This window comes from Geotrypetes seraphini, chromosome 2 (genome assembly GCF_902459505.1).
Source record: "Geotrypetes seraphini chromosome 2, aGeoSer1.1, whole genome shotgun sequence".
Lineage (NCBI taxonomy): Eukaryota > Metazoa > Chordata > Amphibia > Gymnophiona > Dermophiidae > Geotrypetes > Geotrypetes seraphini.
Window position 1 is genome coordinate 396,131,038 of NC_047085.1, and position 24,630 is coordinate 396,155,667.

The window sequence follows — 24,630 nt, forward strand, 5'->3', positions numbered from 1 at the left end:
GACCCTGGAGTCGGGGATGGAAAAGAGGACTTACCCAAGGCGGGCTTGGTCGCAGGCGTCGGCTTCGAGGTCGAAGTCGAGGGACGCGGCGAAGCCGAAGGCGCCGAGGTCAAGGCCGGGGCCGAAGCCGAGGCCGACGTCGAGGCCTTCCCGGGCGCGGAGTCAAATGCGAAAAGCTCTGCCATCCTGGCGCGGCGTCGACGGAGCGTTCTGGCCTGAAAAGTGGAACACCGGTCGCAGGAATTAGTCGGATGCTCGGGTCCAAGGCAGAGCAAGCACCACTGGTGGGGGTCAGTGATAGATAGTAACTGCTCACACCGGGTGCATTTCTTAAAGCCCGTCAAGGGACGGGACATGAAAATGAAAAGGGGCCGGGAACGAACGACGTCCTGCGGCCGCGGCTCTCGGGAGCCCCCGGAGCCGAACGGAAGTAATAAAACAGGTTTTGGGTTTTTTTTTTTTTCCGACGATAAACGACGTGACAATGAGGGAAAAACAAGAAATAAAGCACAGCGACCGAGCAAAATAACCCAGACGTGGTGTCAGAAGGCAGAAAAATAGCTCAATTTCCACAGGGCTTCTGGCTCCGCGGAAAAAACTGAACTGAGGACCACGAGGTGGGATGCGCCCTCTAGTGGGCAAGAAGGCATGCACATGCGTGGTGCAGTGTAGCAAACTTGAAACTTCAATCAAGTTTGCTTGAAATGCTGTCCGCGCTGGGGCTCCGTAGATGACGTCACCCACATGTGAGAATATGCTGCCTGCTTGTCCTGGGATAACAGTAATATACTTGGAGTACTCTCAGCATCTACTCATCAACTGTAATACAAAAGAAAGTAGCATAATTTCAAAAAGGACAGTTCACATACTGTATCATAAGTAGGCATCCATAAATAGCTTAGTAACTCTGTATTGTAAAACCTTTACAGCTCCTGCAAACCACTCTGAATTGTCTCCCCCGTCATTAGTAGCGCTATAGAAGCTCACAATAGGCTGTTATTCTTTCCCACATCCAAAGCATGACAGATTTTTTTCATAATAAAATTGTGAATAGTAGATTCACAATCATAATTTTTAAATCATGTTGGCAATTTGCATTTGAAGCCTTTTTTTAAGTTGATACCTGAGTTTAGGGATCATTAACACCTAAATCAATCTGCTGAAACCTAAAGTGGTTCCAGTGAATACCAAAAATCACTTCCTGCTCTTTGGAACACAGTAAGCTTTATCTGATCTGCCAAGTTACCGAGATCCAGGCTGCATTTCCAGCATTCCCATCCTGATGCATTACGAGACAGGCTGCTTTGATTTTGGTGGAGAGAATCAGAGAATGCAAATATCACACTGCATTAGAATGAAAGCTCAAAATCAGTCTGAGCAAAGCCTCCATATCAGACTTGGGTAACTTGGCAGCTCTGTATTATTCAAAACTATGTTCTCCTATATTGACAAATGTGCCGTAGCACACAGATGTCTGAAGAGCCCATTGTAGGAAATAGTTTTTCAGTCAATGATGGATCCCACATTAGGTTGGGCAGTAGGGTAATAACTGCTCTTGTATTGCCCATCTTCAACTAAGCACTCCAATGTTCTGCTTGGAATCTATCAAAGAAGAAAAAAACCTAGTTAAAACAAACTAATGTAACAGGATTTTAACAGCCAGAAACATCTTTAATACATAATATCAAGCCTTATTTTTAGCCTGCAGCTTGGTGGTCTACTTCTGTCACATAACTATATTTAACTGAGTGGTTTAAGATTGTAGTGTACTGTGTCTGTATATTTTTCTGCTAGCTTCACTTGCAAAAAGCTTTCTCTACTTTATAACTGATTTGGCCTACCTCCTCTGCCCTGAACTCCAGCAAGTGGATCATGCAGTTACCATAGCAACCGTACAGCAAGGCCTCCACTTTATTCCACTTCTCTTGCATCCACAATAAGAGTTTTGGATGAATGCTGGCATTTATTGGGGTTGCGCAGGACCATAGGACAATTTGGCTGGCCACATTATTTTATAATCTGCCTTGCTCATGGATCCAACAGTTTTTGTCTTTTAAAATGCTGACTGCTTTTTTTCAGTTGCCCAGGCATCGCTGCCCATTCACATCTCATGACTTGCAGTGTAAGCCTTGCACAAACTTTCACTTATAAAAGTGACATTGAACCAATCTGGCACAGATTGCTTACTGCAACTATCTGCTGCCAAGAATATTACTAAGCTTAATTAAGCCTCAAAGCATTTGTAACTAAAATGTATTTTTATGACGCTAGAACTAGCTATAATTTTCCCTAGAATGGCCAATGAAGTCATCTGACCCTAATTTAAAATAGATTCTTAACAGATGAAACTTACAGCTACTGAACAAAATTATAAGCAAATATGGTATTTAAAAATAAAAAAAATATACAGGGTATATATATATATATTTGTTCATTATAAAACATTGATACTTCAGTTTCAAAATATGGAGGAATACAAATAATTGAACAAATAGAAATAAATGAAAGGTGCTTCTAAAATGAGTCATTCTATAAATATCAGTCTAGAATGCATGCCGCATAGGCACAGTGCTTCTCAACTTTCCTGGTATTCTTCCCACACACAAGCTTCTTACAGGCTCCAAAATCTTCCACTTTTGATTTGATTGCATTTCGCAATCTGACACTTGCATCATTTGTGGCTCCTCCAAATTGTTAACAGCCAATTTGTCTTGTAAAAGACTACTGTCCAGACCTGTCTTCTTGCACACTTCTGCCAAGCAGCTGCAATTTTCCATTGAGTGGTCTCCCTGTCCAGTGGCAGCAGGAAACACCTTCATAAAAACATCGTCTCTGCTGCTGATAAACCTGAAGCAGCAGGAGATGATGTTCTATGAAGGTGTTTCCTGCTGCCTCTAGATGAAAAGGCTATTTTATTTGCCTCTAGCCACAATCGAATATGCCAAAGGCAAAGCAATGGATGGAGTGGAGCAGGCTGGGGGCAGACCCTAAATCTCCCAATGATACTGTCAGTCCCCTTGGCAACTCTGGCTCAGGTATCTTCTGTCAGTTCTAATGTTGGCATCTGGTTGAAGGGTACTGGGTAGTGCTGCCCAATTCAGGGACAAAAAATTTTAAAATTGAATTGATTTTTCGATTCGATTCACTTTTCTCACCCAATCATGTGTTTCTTCCAAATAGCTTGGTGGGTTTATTGTGTAGACCCTTTACCCACCCCACCACACCCCATCCCCCTTTGCCCTTTCCAACCCCACTGGTGCTGTGGTGTAAACAAAACAAAAAAATACTTTTTCTCTCTCTGTTAGGTCCTAGCTCATGCTCACTGTCTAACACCAGCTCTGGCAGGATACATATTTCAATTCTGACATATTGTAATCACAAAATAGAAAATAATATTTTTCTACCTTTTGTTTTCTGGTCACTTTATTATTCAATCATGTTGGGCCTCAGCTCTGGTTTCTTGCCCATTTGACCTTTTCTTTTTTTCTCTGTGCTCACCATCCATCTTCCATGTTTAAACCTTCGCTTCCACTGCCATATTCAACATTTCTGTTACTTTCCCACTGTCTACCATCTCTCTCTCTCTCTCTCTCTGCCTTGAGCCCTGGGTCAAACCTCTCTATCCCCTCCATGCAGTATCTCTCTCTTCCTCCCCTCCATTATTATGTGCAACAATTTTTCTCCCCACGCACCATCTCTCCCTGCCCTCCATCAACATTTCTCTCTCTCTTCTCCAAGCATGTCTCCCTCCCCTCCACCATATGCAGGATTTCTCCCTCCCCCCTTCCTCTCCTCTACCCCATGCCCAATAATTCTTTTTCTAAACTAAACTAAACCTTAAGTTTGTATACCGCATCATCTCCATAAAGATAGAGCTCGACACAGTTTACAGGTAATTCAATAAATGAGGAAAGGACATAAGAAATTAGAGGTTATGAAGAGGATAGCTAGCTTTACATTTTAAATTCCTTTCTCCTCCCCAATGAATATGCATGAGATCTATTAGCATACAATGAAAGTAGTGCATGCAAATAGATCTCATGCTTATTCATTGGGGAAATCCTGAAAACCTGACTGGATTGCGGCCCTCGAGGAGGGACTTTGACACCCCTGCCGTAGAGGTTATGGCTACTGCAAAACGGAGCTGCTTGAATCATTCCAACATATTTTGCTATATTTGTGGGCATACACATTGCAAGCAAGTAGGAAACTTATTTCTAAAAAGAGCATATTTAAGTTATTTTGGTGGGTTCATAGACAAAATCGCCGAAGACAAAGGCATGCGCCGAAGAAAAAGAGTGTTTTTAGGGGCTCCGACGGGGGGTTTTGTTGGGGAACCCCCCCACTTTACTTAATACAGATCACGGCGGCGTTGTGGGGAGGGGGGTTGTAACCGCCCTCATTATACTGGAAACTTAACTGTTTCCCTGTTTTTTAGGGAAAAAGTGAAGTTTTCAGTAAAATGTGGGGGGTTACAACCCCCCAAGCCCCCCACAACGCGGCACGATCTGTATAAAGTAAAGTGGGGGGTTCCCCCCCCACACCCCCGTCGGAGCCCTTTTAAAACAGTCATTTTCTTCGGCGCACGCCTCCGCGTTGCGCTCAGTTGTCTGCGCGCGCCTTTGTCCTGGCGCGCTTTTGACCTGACACCATTTTGGTGTCAAGCTTAACTTGATACCAAACTTAACTGGTGTATGCATAACTTGTACAGAGCATTTACACCAGTGGACAAATGGAAAGAGAAGCTGCCTGAAATTTGGAGTACCAATAGTTTGGAGGGAACCAAAAACCCACTTTGATGACTGTTATTTTTGTATTGTTAATATGATAGGCATCAATTGAAATAATTATGACAAGTGGTCTTACCCAGACCTGTTCTGCATTTGGATCTTGTACCTGTTCCACCTTTCTGTGAACTACTACAGCTTTCAGCATCTCATAAGATGAGTCTTGCATGTCTGAGCTTGTACAACAGTGGTCCCCAACCCTGTCCTAAAGGACCACCAGGTCAGTCATGTTTTCAGGATAGCCCTAATGAATATGTATGAGATAGATCTGCATATAATAGAGGTGCCAGGCATGCAAAACTGCTCCATGCATATTCATTAGGGTTATCCGGAAAACCTGACTGGCCTGATGGTCCTCCAGGACAAGGTTCAGAATCACTGTTGTACAAGGTAAAGAAAGTGCCGGCAGTAACAGTAATTCCCAGACAACTTCACACAGTGAACGTTTTGACTAGAATGAATTGAGTGATCTGATGCTGATCAGAGACAAATCTTTCCAATGAGTCATCTGAATTGCTTGCCTCCAGCCTAAAGAAAGAGAATGTACTGAAGCCTGGAACAAAAATTACATTTTATCAAAAGGAGAGAAAAGGACTTGCTGTCATTCTTTACCGAAGACAACAACTTTGTATTCTGCAATGACATCAGAAACCTTCTGAGAAAAAGGGGTCTTTCAGAATATAACCCAAGTGAATGGTTTCTTTTCATCGACAGTTCAAACTGTAATGTGAAATGTGTTCTTTTAAATAATGGCAACAAATATGGTTCTATTCCAATCGGTCACCCTACCAGGATGAAAGAAGAGTACAAGACCATCACTTTAGTCTTGGAAAAGATAAAATTACCAAGACCATCAATGGGTGATCTGTGTAGACTTCAAGATGGTTAATTTTCTTCTTGGTCAGCAAAGTGGCTCCACAAAGTATCTTTGCTTTTATGCCTTTGGGATAGCAGAGCCCAACATGAACACTGGGCAAAAAAAAAAAAAAAGATTGGCCGCCAAAGGAATGGTGGTTGGAGGACAAAATGTAAGCAATGAACCTTTGGTAGCTCAAGACAGAATCATACTGCCACCATTACATATAAAGCTAGGCCTGATGAAAATTTGTAAAGGTTTTGAATAAAGATGGTTTGTGCATTGAATATATAGTGCATGCGCTACGTTGACTTACCATGGAAAAACCGAAGGTAGGAATTTTCAATGGTCCACATATCAGACAATTTATAAAAACTAAAAATAAAAATTTTCACCCGTCCTTATCTGTGACACATGACCATGGCATTCATATATGTTCTCTCCATGGTGAATTTACTTTAAAAATTTATCCTCCTTTCATCTTATGAGACTTGGCACCTCTCATCTATCTTCCATCATATCCAGGACAATTCTCACTCCCTCCCCAATGACTCCTGTTCAACAATTCCTCTTACTGCTACTGACCTGACCCATCACCGCCCCCTATCCTAAACCACTTAACCTCCAACCACCACACCAGTCACATTTCAGCTTTACCACCTCACCCTCTCTCTTCTCCCCCACCCTTTTCTTAGCCTTACAACTACTACACTCTCTCCCTTTCATACAGAGATCCCCACTCTACTTATATGCATCTCTACCATGGCATAGCCCATGCCTCTCCCACACTCTCTCATATCCTCCTACTCCTTCTCTTGCTCTCTGCTGGGGACATCGATCCTAATCTCGGTCCTCCCAATCATCCCTCAGCCTACTCATGGGGATCACACCGCAATCTAACAAATCTTATTTCTTTTCCTTACCTCCCTCGTTCCTCCATGCCCTTCTCATGTGCCCTGTGAAACGCCCGCTCCGTATCCAACAAACTTACCTTCATCCATGACTTCTTTATCTCTAGAAAGCTCCACCTGCTAGCACTAACTGAAACCTAGATCTGCCCTGAAGACTCCATTTCAGCTGCCGCCCTGTGTCATGGAGGGTACCTTTTCTCATACACGCCTCGCTCAGATGGTCATGGAGGCAGTGTTGGACTCTTACTCTCACCATCTTGTAAATATCAACCCCTTCTTCTGCCTCAATCTCACTGTTCTCCTTCCTTTGAAGTTCACTCCATCCGTCTATTCGCCCCCTGTCTCTCAGAGTAGCAGTTATTTACTGACCCCCCTTGACAAATCCTTCTCTTTCCTCACTGAGTTTGACTCCTGGCTCTCCTTCTTTCTTGAACCCTCATCTCCCTCCCTTTTCCTCGGTGACTTCAACATCCATGCCGATGAACTTTCTGACTCCTACACATCCAGGTTTCTAGCTCTAACGTCCTCATATGACCTCCAGCTGTGCTCCACCACCCCTACTCACCAGAAAGGCCATTGCCTTAACCGCATCCTCTCCTCCAACTGCTCTATCACAGAATTCTGAACCTCAAATCTTACATTTCCGACCATCAGCTGTTAAACCTTCATGACTCCTCACCCTCTTCCCCAACCCCGACTGATCACTACCCGTACATTTAGGAACCTTCAGGCTATTGACCCTGACACACACTCTACCACTGTCTCATCTCGCCTTTCTACTACTATGTCGAACAAGTCTACCGATGAAGTTGGCCTCTCCTATAACTCCATTCTCTCATCTTCTATTGATACCCTTGCCCCTCCCATTTCCTGTCCTGTAAGACATGCCAAGCCCCAGCTATAGTTGACCCCCAAAATCCATTACCTGTGCTCCTGTGCCCGAGCTGCTGAATGTTTTTGGCTTAAATTCCGCGCATTTGCTGACCAGCCTAGACTCTGGACCTGCAATACATTGGCATCTTTCAGATGTGAAAATTCCAAGCAAGACATGGAATACAATATTTGCCAATGTTTCCATATATAAGACTACTATTGCCATTCCCATCATTAGGAAAAGAATGCATTTGATTTGAAAATGAATCAAAAGCACTTTCTATTAATAGCGTCACACAATGATTTCTAATTGTTTATTGCCATCCCCCTTGCTTTCAACCCTTCAAATCAAACCCAACTGCCAGCTCTCCCTTCCACCTTCGGCAAACCAGCCCCACTTCTTCCTTTGACCTCCACCACTATACCAGATGATCTCACCCCCCTACAATCCATTTATCAGCACTATTCTCTTTACCTTCCTTTATCACCATTGTGTTTTACAGATGGACATCTCCAGGCTTTTAGAATCAAGACAGAATTAAACACCAGAAACTCAAAGCAAGGCACAAACATTAGAATTACTCTGTAATAAAATCCCAAAAAGTGAGCATATATCTGGCAATAACACATCACATTTGTTCCTGTCTATACAATAGCAAGATATGATAATGCATTAACTTGTTCTGTTATTACTCTTTTGTATTATCAGTTTACTATAGCAAGAGGGTTTTCTTATCCTCTACATTGATTTGTATTTTTCATCAGTTTTCCTTTGTTGAGCTGTTAATTATCCCCCATATCTGATATTGCTGTTTCCAAAGGCAATAAGATTACAAACTTTATTGCTCTATATTGAGAATGGGTAATGCCTTTCTGTACTGGTTTATGGACAAATTGTGAATTGACAGCTGTTAGTTTATTTGGATTTATTCACCTCCTTTTTGAAGGAGTTCACTAAAAATGATGTACAGCTCTGTTTTATGAAAAATTAACAGAAATGTAATAAAGGAGGATTGAAATAAATTTTAAAAGTGGCTAATATCTATGCAGCTGCAGATCAACGAAAGAACAGCAGGAGGATACATCTGAAGTCTAAAATTCAGTTAAACCAAATCTGAGTCATTATTGGTAGCACTGGCATATTGGGGGTGGGGGGAGAGACAGTACGCCAAGAAAGAAGTTATGAAACTGTGGCTCGCTTCAAGTCATACTGTCTCATAATCTCCCTGTCTGTTCAAAAATGCACCACAAAGTGAGCTGTTATATACTATTCATACTGAGAGAAGCTAATCATTTGACTGATGGGTAGGACTGCTCATTATTCTTACTACAAAGAAAGGGGGGGGGGGGAAGGACAGGCAACAGTTCCCAGAAAGGCTTCTCTTAAGCTCAAAGCATAACAGTGAGAAAAACATAAAAACCAGCTTTAAAACAATAATAAAAAGATGTTATAAATAAGGAATATAAGTAAATAGTGTTAAGTACGAAGAAAATCAAGCTGTTGCTCATTACCAGTGAAACTGCAGCCAAATGCTCCAGATTGTGACACTCTTAGAACAATTTGTAAAATTATATTTTCCTCTTATAAAAAAAAAAAAAAAAAAAAAAATAGGATTACATATAGCAGTCTCTTGGCACAGCCAGAAAAGTTAAAAAAACAAACCTCATTTATTAGCCAGCATACCTATAGATCTTGGAGAGAAGAGAGAGTATGTGTGTGGTACTGCGCAGATATGCAAACTAATTCATTTTGGGCCATATGGTTCATGCACGAGACAGGATATTAGCGTGGACTGCACCCTGTAGTTAGCATATAATAGACTTACTAAGCCGCATCATGTCACCGGTACAGACAAACGTATTCACCACCTCCTAAACAGGAGGCAATAAGTGATCTGCATCATCCCTGCAATGGTCCATGCAATTGCCACAGAGGAAACATTTTTATTGCATGGCAAGTGCTGGAATTTCTGACAGCTTATCAAGTTGCTACATGGAAAGGGCAAACTTTATTGCACTTTGAGAGCCTCTTAGGGCCAGATTCTCAAATCTAAAAACTGCCTTTAACGTGCTCGCTAAACCAGTTCCAGCCAGATTAGAGTGCATGTATTTTAGCAGCAGATTATTAAAATGGCTTACCGTGGTCTTTTTTGAGTTTTCTGGCAGTCTCCGATACTGCCATGTAAATGTAATACAATGAGGTCATTACTATTAAAATGAGCACTCCGAATGATTCTCTAACCTCGTTGTGGCCAAAATTTGCCAATAGGTCTGAGCTGTCATTGCCTTACTTTCTGATCAGTGCCTGAGCATTGATTGGCTTAGGCACCGACAGGAAAGTAAGGCTCGATAGCTCAGATCCCTCCCCCACCTACGCAAATTAAAATAAAAAATGCCACCACCAAATTGAAGATCAGCAGGAGAGATGCCCACTCTCTCCTGCCACATCGCACAATCACTCAACACTGCTAACTCCCCCACCCCAAGGAAGCGGGAGAGATGGCCACTCACTCCCACCACCAAGCAACACCCCTGCCACCCCACCCTCAGCAGCGGGAGAGATACCCACTCCCCGTGCCTCCGATATCCCCCACCTTTTCCCCCATTACCTTATTTACGATAGATGGCTGGAAATCAGGTGAATCAAAAGTCCACACAGGAAGGTAGTTCAGACAGTATCTTAACAGAATCCAGATTATCAAAGTCAGAACCTAATTTGTTGTTCTGTTACATATACACAGGAGTCTGTACTTTAGCTGAAGTCCCAAAGCAGTGACAAGATGAGCTTGCCCGCAGAACTAAGGATCCAAAAGCGGCATCTTCGAGCCATCATATTCATTCTGTAGAACTTTGTAAAGGTGTGAAGAGTAGTCCAAGAAACTGCTCTACAGATTTCATCAGGTGAGACAGCCTGCGACTACGCCCAGGATGTTGCTACACCTCTTGTTGAATGTGCTGCAGTAGAGAAAGAGGACTTTTTTCCCTCAGGCAATGTAGGAAGAAATCGCCATGCGGATCCATCTGGCAATGGAAACTGGTCTGCCATGTTTGAACTGTTCAGCACAAAAAGATGATCAGAAAGCCTGGAGTCATTAGGCCTTTCCAGGTAGTAGGGCTTTGCGCACATCCAGCTTGCGCAAAGGTTTGTCCTGTTTGGTGGAACCCGTAGGATGAAAGGCAGGCAAATGAACTTCTTGAAAACAAAAAGAAGCAGAGCAGGTCAGAACACACCTTCTGAGTTTGCTTGCAAAAGGAAAAACTGAAGAGGGAGCTGTTCTCCACTGCAGAGGGGAGGAGTTCAAGATCTTAAAGTGATACCCTTCTGCAGTTTCATGGGAAGTAGGAATCAACAGCTAAAGTATGGGCCCCTGTGTATATGTAACAAAATCCAAAAGCACTGAATAATTCTCTCAGAAGCCGACCAGGCTATTGAGCAAAGGTATTACTGATGGTCTCCTGAGAGCCTAGTATTAGAAAGTTTCTCAGTGGACAACCCATCTAACTCTTTTTTTGTTCTCATTTTCAGCCACAGTCTAACGGGTAAGCTGTGACAAATGTTTAGCTTAAGAATTTACCTTATCCAGTTGGCTACGGAGGGATTTATAGAAATCTACCCACCTAAATCCTCACATTAGCAAGTAGATTGTTTGATGAAACAGCCCCAATATCTTTCAAATACCCTTCCTCCCATCCAGCAGTCCTTTCCATGATGCACCCACCACCACTGCTCCCTCCCCTTGAACTTATACGTTATAATATGAACTCTTCTTCCAATCACCTCACATAAAACACCAGTGTTCCCCCAACCCATACCTATCCCTTGTCATAGGCCCCTATGGACTGTGCATATACAATGCCAGAGAGATATGTAACATGCATAGCGAATGTGCAATATACTACCTATCACCACTTAAAACATGCAGGTGTACCATGAAGGTCACCTCTGACCTAATCTGCCTCCAAAACCCATTCTTGCTGGGGCTAATTAAGCTGCTCAGTCTCGGGTACTTTTTAAAGGGGCTATGTGGCTAAAACCCTTTGTAAAAGTAACAAATAAGCTGAGGTGATAGTCTAAAGCAGGGGTGCCCAAATGGTCGATCAGTAGATCGCAAAGGCAACGCGAGTCGATCGCGTTGCCTTTGATCTTTTTCTCCCTGCTGCTTCCCCAAGTCAGGCCTGGTGCGTACAAGCACAGGACTTACAAAACTTCACCTCTGATGTCTATTCTGACGTTGGAGAGGAAGTTCTGGGTCAGCCAATCGCCTGGCTGGCCTGGAACTTCCTCCCCGATGTTAGAATTGACATCATAGGTGAAGTCTTGTGGACCCGGCGCTTGTACGCACCAGGCCTGGATCGGGGAAGCAGCAGGGAAAAATCGCGTTGGTGGCTTGTGGGTGGGGATAGGGAAAGAATCGGGAAAGTGGAGAAATCGGCAAGATGGCTTGAGGGGGCAGGGGGAGAGAGAAAGAAAGAGGGGGAAGGGGGAGAGAGAAAGGCAGGCAGAAAGAATGAAATATTGGCTTTACAGAAGAAGGAAGTGCAACCAGAGACTCATGAAATCACCAGACAAAAAGGTAGGAAAAATTATTTTTTCAATTTAGTGATCAAAATGTATCCGTTTGGAGAATTTATATCTGCTGTCTATATTTTGCACTATGGCCCCCCCATTTACTAAACCGCAATAGCGTTTTTTAGCACAGGGAGCCTATGAGTATTGAGAGCAGCGCAGGGCATTCAGCGCAGCTCCCTGCGCTAAAAACCGCTATCGCGGTTTAGTAAAAGGGGAGGGGTATATTTGTCTATTTTGTATAGTTGTTACTGAGGTGACATTGCATATTTTAAAGTCATCTGCCTTGACCTCTGAAAAAACCCCCGAATACAAATGATAATTAACATTTTCTCTGCGTACAGTGTGCTTTGTGTTTTTTTAAAATTTTATTGTTGGTAGATCATTTTGACTTGGTCATTTTAAAAGTAGCTCGCAAGCCAAAAAAGTGTGGGCAGCCCTGGTCTAAAGAATCACAATTCCATTTTATTTTAACTGGGACACTGCAAATCCAAGGTGCACTAACTCACAGCCACTCTTGCTGCGGCCAGAATCTATGCCAGTGGTTCCCAAACCCATCCTGGGGGGGGGGAACTGCCAGGCAGTCAGGTTTTCAGGATATCCAAAATGATTATTAATGAGTTAGATTTGCAAATAATGGAAGACTGGCTGGGGTTTCGGAAGGACAGGTTTGGGAACCATCGATCTAGGCAGTAAAGACACCTGGAAGTTTCTACACTGCTTTACATCAAAAAAAGGATATTGACTGCAAAATTCAAGGGGAGAAAAAGCATCAGAAAAATTGGACTGAAGAGGAATACAATACTTGATACAGATTTTTTTTTTTTTACTTCCTTTATCAAATTTACTATATTTCTCACCATAAAACTACTAATTAGTGAGTCAACCATTTGCCATAAGCTCCATTTTTTTGTCAGGTGAGCCAAAAACATCAGACATTCTGTTTTACTGAAGGACTATGGTAATTTCAAATTGATTTAATGCAAGTACACCATTGAAGACTCAGATTTCCAATTATTATATGCTAGGAGTATACCCCCTCCCACTCCACTGTCTTCCTAGGCAGTTAAAGACCCTGAAAAGATTTAAATTATCTTCAAAAATCAGGTCCACTTCTGTCCTCTCCTTACATCTTGCTTGCACCTTTTGAAGTTATGTTTGCTTGCAAAAAAAAAATAATAAAATTTAAGAATTTGCAACCCAATTAAAAAAAAATCCCAAACTACAGTTTTATACCACCACATAATTTTCACAGCAGATAAAATAAAAGCCTCAGGTAAATCCTTTAATCATCACAGGATGCTCACTAGAATAAACAAGACCTGTCAGATCAAGATTTTCATCCCCGGCAGGAAAGAAAGATTTTTGATTCATGTTGTTGTCTAAACATGAATCTTTTGTTCATCACTCAGTTCCAAGTACCTCCCCTTTATTGCACAATTAGCATTAAAATTAAAAGGGAGACTCAGGAACATTACAAGATGGAAATTCAATTTATATGTACATACCTTAATATAACCAGCTTCATTCCTGCATTGAAGAATGGTCCCCTTACAAAATAAAAGATAGAAAGAGATATAAGCCCTTTATGGAATAATTCTGCACTCTCCTTCAAATGTCATCTACTTGTCCAAACTATTTCCTGCTGTACATCCATAACCATAGCTAATTACCACCCTATCCCATAACACTATCTACCTGGAAGCCTGCTTCACCCAGTCTACAGGCTCCCTTATATCACTGACCTACCAAATCAGTGCATCGCAAACTGTGTGCTGCAAGACACCACTGAAAAGAGGCACTGGAGTGCGAGAAACACATCCTGTAGTCAGCCAGCTGGCACCTCTCCTCTTCTCGCACCCCCCCCATGCCCACTGGCATTATAATAGCAAGAATCCTTAGATCACCATATGATATAGAGCACTCAAATGATATAAAATGCACAATAATGTTAAAAGATAAGTGCTTGTTTGTTGTCAGTCAAAGTATGCCAGACTTTATGTCCTTTGTTACATTGTGATTGTTGCCAGCTCTTTAAATTCCTATCCATGAGAGAAATAGGAATTTGTTGAAACATATTTGAAATCATACAAATATTTAGAAAAATAATAAAAAACCAGATTAAATTATTGATATATTAACAAATTTTCAAAGGTTTTGATCAATGATGATACCCTAATCCCAAATTGGTGTCCTTCTATTGATCGGACTCCAGGGGTGTTTTGAGATCTTTTTCCTGTGTTAATATTATTGTGCATTTTATATCATTTGAGTGCTCTATATTATATGGTGATCTGAGGATTCTTGTTCTTTGAACACTATTAAGGTTTCCACCTTATTCACTCATAATAGCAAGCTCAGGACCCTGTCTGGAGGGCCTTCGTGCATGTGCAGATATCAATGTGATGACATCATACACGTGTGATGTCATCGCGTTGACGTCTGTGCTCTCCAGAAACCGCCCATAGTTTAATGTGCCATGGCTTCAAAACGTTTGCGAGACACTGTGTTAAACCTTAAATTATCTGTTTATTATTTGTCTTCCTTCTGTGTTGTGTGAATAGTGTTCCTTTATTTTAATGTAAACCACCCTGTGATGCTTGCAGAAAGCAATGTTACTTACCGTAACAGTTGTTATCCAGGGACAGCAGGCAGCTATTTTCACTAGTGGGTGATGTCATCAGACAGAGCCCTGGTACGGACGTCTCACAAGCACGTGTTGCTTGTAGAAACTTAAAAGTTTCTAGATGCCCGCACCGCGCATGCGCCGGTGCCTTCCCGCCCGGAGGTCCGGGCGTGTCTCCTCAGTTCAGGTAGCTAGCCTGAGAAGCCAACCCAGGGGAGGTGGGTGGGACGTGAGAATAGCTGCCTGCTGTCCCTGGATAACAACTGTTACGGTAAGTAACATTGCTTTATCCCAGGACAAGCAGGCAGGTATTCTCACTAGTGGGTGACCTCCAAGCTAACCTCAGTGGGATGGAGGGGGAGTTGGCGACTTAAGAGAATAAATTTTTCAATACTGTTTGGCCAAACTGTCCATCCCGTCTGGAGAAAGTATCCAGACAATAATGTGAGGTGAATGTGTGAACCGAGGACCAGGTGGCAGCCTTACAAATTTCCTCGATTGGTGTTGATCTAAGGAATGCTACTGAGGCTGCCATTGCTCTGATCTTATGGGCTGTGACCTTACAAGGAAGTGATAATCCAGCCTGGGCATAGCAGAAAGAGATACAAGCCGCCATCCAATTAGAGATGGTGCGCTTTGATACGGGTCTTCCTAACTTATTAGGGTCGAAGGAGATAAAAAGTTGAGGAGTGGTTCTGTGTGGCTTGGTGCGATCCAGGTAGAAAGCCAGCGCACGTTTACAGTCTAGAGTGTGAAGGGCTGATTCTCCGTGGTGAGAATGGGGCTTAGGGAAGAATACTGGAAGTACAATGGATTGGTTGAGATGAAATTCGGAGACCACCTTAGGCAGGAATTTCGGGTGAGTGCGGAGGACCACCTTGTCATGATGGAATACTGTGAATGGTGGATCCGCCATCAGTGCCTGGAGTTCGCTGACTCTGCGAGCGGACGTAAGGGCTACCAGGAAAAGCACTTTCCAGGTGAGATACTTAAGAGGGGCCCTGTTGAGTGGTTCAAACGGGGGCTTCATGAGACGGGAAAGGACTACATTGAGGTCCCAAACTACTGGGGGTGGTTTGAGAGGAGGGTTAACATGGAAGAGTCCTTTCATAAATCTGGCGACCACCGGATGGGCCGAGAGGGGTTTCCCTTGTAGGGGCTGGTGGAACGCCGCAATAGCGCTCAGGTGGACTCGTATGGATGTAGACTTGAGCCCGGATTGAGATAGGTGTAGGAGATAGTCCAGCACGGAGGATAAGGAAGCTCGCTGAGGTTCCTTTGATTTAGAAACACACCATGAGGAGAATCTAGTCCATTTCTGGGAGTAGCATTGTCGAGTGGCGGGCTTCCTGGAAGCTTCCAAGACCTCCCTCACTTCTTGAGAGAAGTGGTGAGGGGTTACGTTGAGAGGAACCAAGCTGTCAGGTGGAGAGACTGCAGGTTGGGATGAAGCAGTGATCCTTGATGTTGAGTAAGTAGTGAAGGAAACACTGGAAGTGGTACTGGTTCCCTGCTGCTGAGTTGAAGTAGGAGGGGGAACCAAGGTTGTCTGGGCCACCGAGGAGCTATTAGGATCATGGTGGCCTGTTCGAGTTTCAGCTTGACCAGAGTCTTCTGGATCAGCGGGAATGGTGGGAACGCATATAGAAATCGTTTCCCCCAGTTCAGTAGAAAAGCATCTGCCTCGAGGCGATGAGGGGTGTAGATCCTGGAGCAAAACTGAGGCAGTTTGGAGTTGTGGGGGGCCGCAAAGAGGTCTATCTGAGGCGTCCCCCACTGTGTGAAGATTTGGTGAAGGGGGCTGGAATGGAGAGTCCATTCGTGCGGTTGTAGTAGACGACTCAGTTTGTCTGCTAAGACGTTGTTCTCCCCCTGAATGTAGACTGCTCTGAGGAGGGCGTTGTGGCGCACTGCCCAGTCCCAGACTCGTAGAGCTTCCTGGCAAAGGAGGGCCGAGCCCGTGCCTCCTTGCTTGTTGATATAATACATGGCGGCCTGATTGTCTGTGCGAATGAGGATTACCATGTCGTGAAGTAGGTGCTGGAAAGCTTGGAGCGCATTGAAGATGGCTCTGAGTTCCAGTAGATTGATTTGGTGTAGTCTTTCCGCACTGGTCCAGAATCCTTGGGTGCGGAGACCATCCAGGTGGGCCCCCCATGCATAGTTCGACGAATCGGTTGTGAGAACTTTCTGATGGGGGGGAGAGTGCATCAGCAAACCTCTGGATAGATTCGAAGAGGTCATCCACCAAAGTAGAGACTGCCAAAGAGCAGGTGTGACTAAGATGTGTTTGGATAGTGGATCGGACGTCTGATTCCACTGTGATGCCAGGGTCCACTGGGGGATCCTGAGATGGAGTCTGGCAAAGGGTGTCACATGTACTGTGGAGGCCATATGGCCCAGGAGCACCATCAGTTGTCTCGCCGGTAGGGTTTGGCGAGTAGACACCGACTGGCAGGGGTGAAGAAGAGACTCCATGCGTTGCAGAGGCAGGAATGCTCGGAGTCGGGTGGTGTCCAGGACCGCTCCGATGAAGGGGAGGGACTGGGTGGGTTGTAGATGAGACTTGGAAAAGTTGATCTCGAAGCCCAAATTCTGGAGGAAGTAGGTTGTAGCCAAGGCCGCCGAAGTGACCTCTGGGGCTGACGGGGCCTTGATGAGCCAGTCGTCGAGGTATGGGAACACCTGTAGACCCCTGTCCCGGAGTGCCGCGGCCACTACCACCAGGCACTTTGTGAAGACTCTGGGGGACGAAGATAGGCCGAATGGTAGCACTCGATACTGTAGGTGCAGATTTCCCACCCGAAATCTGAGGAACTTTCGGGAGGCCGGGTGAATGGGGATGTGAGTGTAGGCCTCCTTGAGATCCAGGGAGCATAACCAGTCGTTCTGCTCGAGGAGGGGGTATAGAGAAGCCAAAGTCAACATGCGAAACTTCTCTTTGACCAGGAACTTGTTGAGGGCCCGAAGGTCTAAAATGGGTCGCAGGTCGCCCGTTTTCTTCGGGACGAGGAAGTACCGGGAGTAAAACCCTCGGTTCAATTGGTCTGACGGGACCGGCTCGACAGCCCGAAGCTGAAGTAAGGTTTGGACTTCCTGAAGAAGAAGGGCGGTCTGCGTCGAGCTTGAAGGATACTCTCTTGGAGGATGGTCCGGGGGGACCCGATGGAATTGAAGGGAGTATCCTTCTCTTATGATGGTAAGGACCCATAGGTCCGTGGTTATGGCCTCCCATCGATGGTAAAAAAGATGGAGGCGGCCCCCTATGGGATAGGCTGAGTGCAGAACGGTGTCGGTTATGCTCCCGGGAGGGGAGTCAAAAGGGCTGGGGAGCCTTAGGTGCAGCCGGTGGCTGAGGTTTTTGCTGAGACTTCTGGGGAGGTTGTCTCTTCGCAGGTTGTCTCGCAGCAGGCGCTTGTCTGGGCATGTAACGCCGCTGGTAAATCAGGGGTGGCCTGGAAGGTCGAGACTGTTGAGGTTTGGGTTTGGGCCGCAGGATGGATTGAAAAGATTTTTCATGATCCGACAGCTTCTTGGTAACAGTTTCGATAGACTCATCGAACAGGTCAGCTCCAGCACATGGTACGTTGGCGAGTCTGTCCTGGAGGTTGGGATCCATATCGATTGTACGGAGCCATGCCAGGCGACGCATGGCTACCGCGCTTGCGGCAGCACGTGCCGAGAGTTCGAATGCATCGAAGGAGGATTGCATCAGCTGGAGGCGTAATTGGGAGAGGGAGGCTATCACTTCCTCGAACTCGAATCGAGCTTGGTTGTCTATGAACGGAGTGAACTTGCGCAGCACCGGCAAGAAGAACTCCAGATAGGAAGAGAAAAAGAAATTGTAGTTCAGTACCCGTGACGCCATCATGGAGTTTTGATAGAATTTTCTACCAAATTTGTCCATCGTTCTCCCTTCTCGGCCCGGCGGTACAGAGGCGTAGACCTGGGAGGGATGAGAGCGTTTAAGAGAGGACTCGACCAGTAGGGATTGGTGGGAGAGTTGAGGGCCCTCAAACCCTTTATGGTGCACGATGCGGTATCGAGCATCGAGTTTGCTGGGAATCGCCGGTATGGAGTACGGTGTTTCGAAACACTGCATGAAGGTCTGATCCAGCAATTTATGCAGGGGGAGCCGAAGCGACTCCGTTGGAGGATTAGGTAAATGCATGGTGTCCAGGTACTCTTTGGAGTATCGGGAGCCCGTGTCAAGGGTCACATCCAGATCATCCGCCATTTGTCGGAGGAATGATGAGAAAGACAATTGATCCGCCAGCGTCGGTCTGTGGGACGGGCTGGAGGAGGAAGAGGCCTCCGGATCCATGGACATCGGGGAGTGGCAAGGAGAATCGGGTACGGGTGTCTCCTCGTACTCCGGTCCCTCCGGAGGGGACACCTCCAAGGAGGAGTATCCCATACGTTGCAGTTTTTTCTGCGGTGACACCTCCGAGTGGCGTGAAGAGTGCCAGGATGAGTGTCTTGATCGGTGCCCGTCTCGGTGGCGGGACGGGGATCGGGATCGTCTGTGCATCGCATGGTCTCCCGAGGCCCCCAAGTGGTGGATAGGGCTGGAAGCGGTGGATCGCAACTGGGGTTGCGATGCGGATTCTTGCGATGCTACCCAAGTCTGGTAAGGAGTACGGAAGAACTCTTCCTGACTATGCCCAGGGCTTTGAGTATCGATCGGAGGTCTGGTCCCATGTTGGCGCGGAGGCGTAATGGGTTCTAATGGCGGCATATCGGTAAGCGAGGCTTGCCGCATGGGCATCGCCGCCCTCCCCCGTTCGTCCTCATCGGTTTTCGAGGTCGAACGGTGTGGAGGAGGGGGCGGACCGCCCCTTTGGGCCGGTACCGGGAGGTCACCCTGTATGGCAGCGATGAGCCCGGGTCCGATGGTCTGCATGAGCTCAACGAATTGAGCTTCCAGCACGGACCGTAGCGAAGCCGATAGGGAGGGATCCGCACCGAAAGGGGGTCCTCCTGCACGGTCATTGCGCTCCTTCGAGGCCGAGTGCTTCTGCTTAGTAGCTTTCGGCACTTTGATGACCACTGGTGGCACTGTGGAAGGAAGAGGTACCTGAACCGAGGAGACCGGGGCAGGCACCGACGTCGAGCTCGTGGATGGTGTCGGGATGAACGATGCCGGTTTCACCACACTCGATGCAGGAGGGGTCGATACCGGTTTCGCCCGAACCGGGGAGGTATCAGATGAAGTGGAGGCTGAGGGATCCTTAGCTGCGTCCATCTTGAACATCGATTCCCACAATAGGCAACGCCGCTTGAATGAGCGTGCCGTAAGGGTAGAGCAAGGCCTGCACGATTTCGGAATGTGGTCAGGGCCCAAACACTGCAAACAGCGCCGGTGAGGGTCCGTGAGTGAAATCGCGCGTTGGCACTTGCTGCACTTTTTAAACCCGGTGATTGGCCGGGACATAGGCCGGAAAATCTCCGCCGCGAGGTCGAAGCCAGTGGGCCTGAGCCACGTGGCCGGCCCGTTCGACCCGCCGGAGGAAATAATCTTCTTTTTTTTTACTGAAAAAGAAAAGTACTGTTAACTGTAATTAAAAGAAAGCGAAAACGCGGACAAGGAAGGCAATTTTAACTGAATTCAGCTAGCGCATGATGAAGTTGAACTTCTCAGCTCCGCGGAAAGAAAAGAACTGAGGAGACACGCCCGGACCTCCGGGCGGGAAGGCACCGGCGCATGCGCGGTGCGGGCATCTAGAAACTTTTAAGTTTCTACAAGCAACACGTGCTTGTGAGACGTCCGTACCGGGGCTCTGTCTGATGACATCACCCACTAGTGAGAATACCTGCCTGCTTGTCCTGGGATAAAGGGCAGTATATAAAATTTTAAATAAACCATCATAGCAGAACAGGGAGCTCATGGTTCTGCCGGCCTTGCAAAACAGCAGCTTCTCCATTATGTAGCACGCGTTTGCCCCATCCCTCTCGATTTACCCGTGTTGTCCTTGCCTGCTCATCCCAGCATCTCTTCCCACCCTCCACCTAGTGCTGGTTCCTTTCACTACCTCTGCCAATAGTTTTTTAAGTTCAGAATTTTATTTACAAACATTACATCCCTCATGTATAGCTGCATTAATGTGTTAATTAACAAATATTAATCAGAAAACAATATTAAATATTGAACTAAAGACAGTACAGGGTAGACTTGCACGGTTTGTGTCTGTATATGGCCGTTTGGGGGAGGATGGGCTGGAGAGGGCTTCAATGGCTGGGAGGGTTTAGATGGGCTGGAGTAGGTTTTAATGGCGATTTTGGCAGTTGGAACCCAAGCACAGTACCGGGTAGAGCTTTGGATTCTTGCCCAGATATAGCTAAGAAGAAGAAATTTAAATTGAATCAGGTTGGGCAGACTGGATGACCATTTGGGTCTTTATCTGCCGTCATCTACTATGTTACTATGTATTAAAAAACAGAGATTGCATAAGGCAAGGCACATTATTCCCAATGAGGTCAATTTACTGTGTGCATAACTTGAGTTAATGTGCATTAGTTAATGAGATGGGTTATTGCAGGGGTAGGGAACTCCGGTCCTCGAGAGCTGTATTCCAGTCGGCTTTTCAGGATTTCCCCAATGAATATGCATGAGATCTATTTGCATGCACTGCTTTCAATGCATATTCATTGGGGAAATCCTGAAAACCCGACTGGAATACAGCTCTCAAGGACCGGAGTTCCCTTCCCCTGGGTTATAGCAATTAGGAGGAAAGCTTTAGGGTAGGCTAGGGGTTAACGTGTGTTATTTTTACTACAGGGTCTCATTGTTACAAAGCACAACTTGTGATAAAATAACCCATTCGAGAACTTCCCCAAAAATAAAATTCATTACAAAAATTGTAAAGACAGATATTTAAATAAGAACAAATAAAACAAACATCTTCCTTCTCAACAACTCACTGAATTTACTTAAGATCTAAAAACCTCTTCCTTTTTTAAAAAAAAGTCACCACAGAAGCCAAGTTACCCAGTTCCAGGCTGCAGATTTTGGAACAGTCCTGAATTTCTGACCACCCCTCCTTTGCATTATGGAACTTGCAGCACCGATTCAATGTGCAGCATCAGACACTACAAATCCCATACTGCTTTGGGATGTAAGTTAAACACAAGGACTGGTGAAAACCTCCACCGGGAACTGGGTAACTTGGCATCTCTGCTTCATCAAGTAATTTGTGCGAACAGCCACATTGTGTTAATGAAGGATGCCACATTCCTTCAGTTCTTTAAGCTTCAGAGATTCCAAAGCACTTTGGAGTGTGGTAAGTTTGTGGTTACTGCACATTAATTGCTAAACCTACCACACTATAAACTGTTGGAGATGTGCCCAGGATTTTGCTATTTAGTTAAACACTCGGGAAATTTGGTTCTCACAGGTTAATGAATGGCACAGAATTAGCTACACTGCGTGAGGTAGCTGACATCTAATTTAACACTGTTTCCACTATAAGCAGGAAGAGTATAACCAAGAGTCAGAAAAACACTATGCTGTAAACAAGACAGACTGACTCTGTAACAGTATCACAACCCCGGAGGAGGACCCGTTGCACAAAAAACTTAGCTCAGAGACACAAAACTCTGAAGAGGGAGAGGTAACCCCCTCTTAGGGAAAGAGTTTATCTTCCAATCATTGCTTCATAAAATGTAACAAACGAGTCCAGCTCAAAGGTATAAAAATTTTTTACTGTGTATATATCTTAGTAATGATGCATTGTGCATTCCAAATACTTTCAAAAAAATCAGATAAATTTTGCATTCAGGTAGGCACTGAAATATTCATGAATTTCTTATAGATAAGTCTCAACAATACTTATCAGGGTCCCGACGCGGCCCCGTTTCGGTGTCTACTTCAGGAGACCCCGTCTGATTAATAGAATTCTACCATAGGTAAATAACTATGGAAAATTTTCACAACAGGTTCGTTCTGCAGTTGAAAAAATCTCTGTGCTACGAACCTGTTGTGAAAATTTTCCATAGTTATTTACCTATGGTAGAATTCTATTAATCAGACGGGGTCTCCTGAAGTAGACACCGAAACGGGGCCGCGTCGGGACCCTGATAAGTATTGTTGAGACTTATCTATAAGAAATTCATGAATATTTCAGTGCCTACCTGAATGCAAAATTTATCTGATTTTTTTGAAAGTATTTGGAATGCACAATGCATCATTACTAAGATATATACACAGTAAAAAATTTTTATACCTTTGAGCTGGACTCGTTTGTTACATTTTATGAAGCAATGATTGGAAGATAAACTCTTTCCCTAAGAGGGGGTTACCTCTCCCTCTTCAGAGTTTTGTGTCTCTGAGCTAAGTTTTTTTGTGCAACGGGTCCTCCTCCGGGGTTGTGATACTGTTACAGAGTCAGTCTGTCTTGTTTACAACATCTAATTTAACACAGCAGATAATGAACATAAGAATTTGCCACTGCTGGGTCAGACCAGTGGTCCATCATGCCCAGCCGCTCCCGCGGAGGCCCCAAGGTCAAAGACCAGTGCCCTGAGACCAGCCCTACCTGCTTACGTTCTGGTTCAACAGGAACCCGTCCAACTTTGTCTTAAATCCCTGGAGGGTGTTTTCCTCTATAACAGCCTCCAGAAGAGTATTCCAATTTCCACCACTCTCTGGGTGAAGAAGAATTTCCTTACGTTTGTACAGAATCTATCCCCTTTTAACTTTATAGAGTGCCCTCTCGTTCTCTCTACTTTGGAGAGGGTGAACAACCTGTCTTTATCTACTAAGTCTATTCCCTTCGGTATCTTGAATGTTTCTATCATGTCCCCTCTCAGTCTCCTCTTTTCAAGGGACAATAGGCCCAGTTTCTCTAATCTCTCACTGTACAGCAACTATTCCAGCCCCTTTACCATCTTAGTCGCTCTTTTCTGGACCCTTTCGAGTAGTACCGTGTCCTTCATGTACGGCGACCAGTGCTGGACGCAGCACTCCAGGTGAGGGCGCACCATGGCCCAGTACAGCGGCATGACAACCCTCTCCGATCTGTTTGTGATCCCCTTCTTAATCATTCCCAGCATTCTGTTTGTCCTTTTCGTCACCGCAGCACATTGCGCGGACGGCTTCGTCGTTTTGTCAACCAGTACTCCCAAGTCTCTTTCCCAGGGGGTCTCTCCAAGTACTGCCCCAGACATCCTGTATTTGTGTATAAGATTTTTGTTACTAACATGCATCACCTTACACTTATCCACATTGAACCTCATCTGCCATGTCGCTCCCCATTTCTCGAGCGTGTTTATGTGACGTTGCAGATGTTCGCAATCCTCCTGCATCTTCACTACTCTGAATAACTTTGTATCATCTGCAAATTGAATCACATGTGGTAACTACCTATATTAACTGTACTGCAGTGATGCATGTGGGAAAGAGAAACCTGAACTATAGCTACGTGATGCTGGGCAGAGAATGACACGGGGAAAAATCTTTCCCCGTCACTGGACCACCGTCCCCGCCGTCTCCTTCACCGCCCCATCCCTGAACCCGCCGTCCCCTTCACTGCCCTGTCCCTGTAACATCGACCCTTCCCTCTCGCCACCTCACCGCCCTTCAGTGGCCCGAGAATCTTCCTCCCTCCCCCTTATCTTCCCGGCATAAAGAAACTTAAGGGAGGGAAAGTGCACGGTCACCGATCGCACGCACGGTCAAATCTATCTCCCTCCCTCCCCCTTACCTTCATGGTACTTTTGAAAAGAAACATGCCGACGAAGCCTGCCTGTGCTGCCCTGCAGTCACATGTGTGTGGGCGTCAGAGGAGAAGCTTCCGCCCACAAACAGCGACTGCAGGGCGGCACAGGCAGGCTTTGCCGGCTTGAGTTTATTTTCTAAAGCACTGCGAAGGTAAGGGAAGGGAGGGAGGGAGATAGATTTGGCCAGAGGTAGGAAGGGGGGCTGCGCGTGATGAGTGACCACACGCCTTCTCTCCCTTAACTGTGGGAACAAGGCCATTCACCGCTCCACGGGGCGGTCGATGGCTTTGTCC

General features: G+C 45.4%; 1 long non-coding RNA gene across 1 annotated transcript in view; it reads right to left on the bottom strand.

The window, feature by feature from the left end:
* Nucleotides 1–671: 671 nt before the first annotated feature.
* Nucleotides 672–24,630, bottom strand: part of LOC117354070 — a 58,277-nt gene continuing 34,318 nt past the window's right edge. Inside the window, exons 3-4 of the long non-coding RNA XR_004538105.1 lie at nt 13,503–13,544; nt 672–1,602 (exon numbers count right to left, since the gene is read on the bottom strand). This is a non-coding gene — a long non-coding RNA (uncharacterized LOC117354070). The remainder of the gene's footprint in view (nt 1,603–13,502; nt 13,545–24,630) is intronic.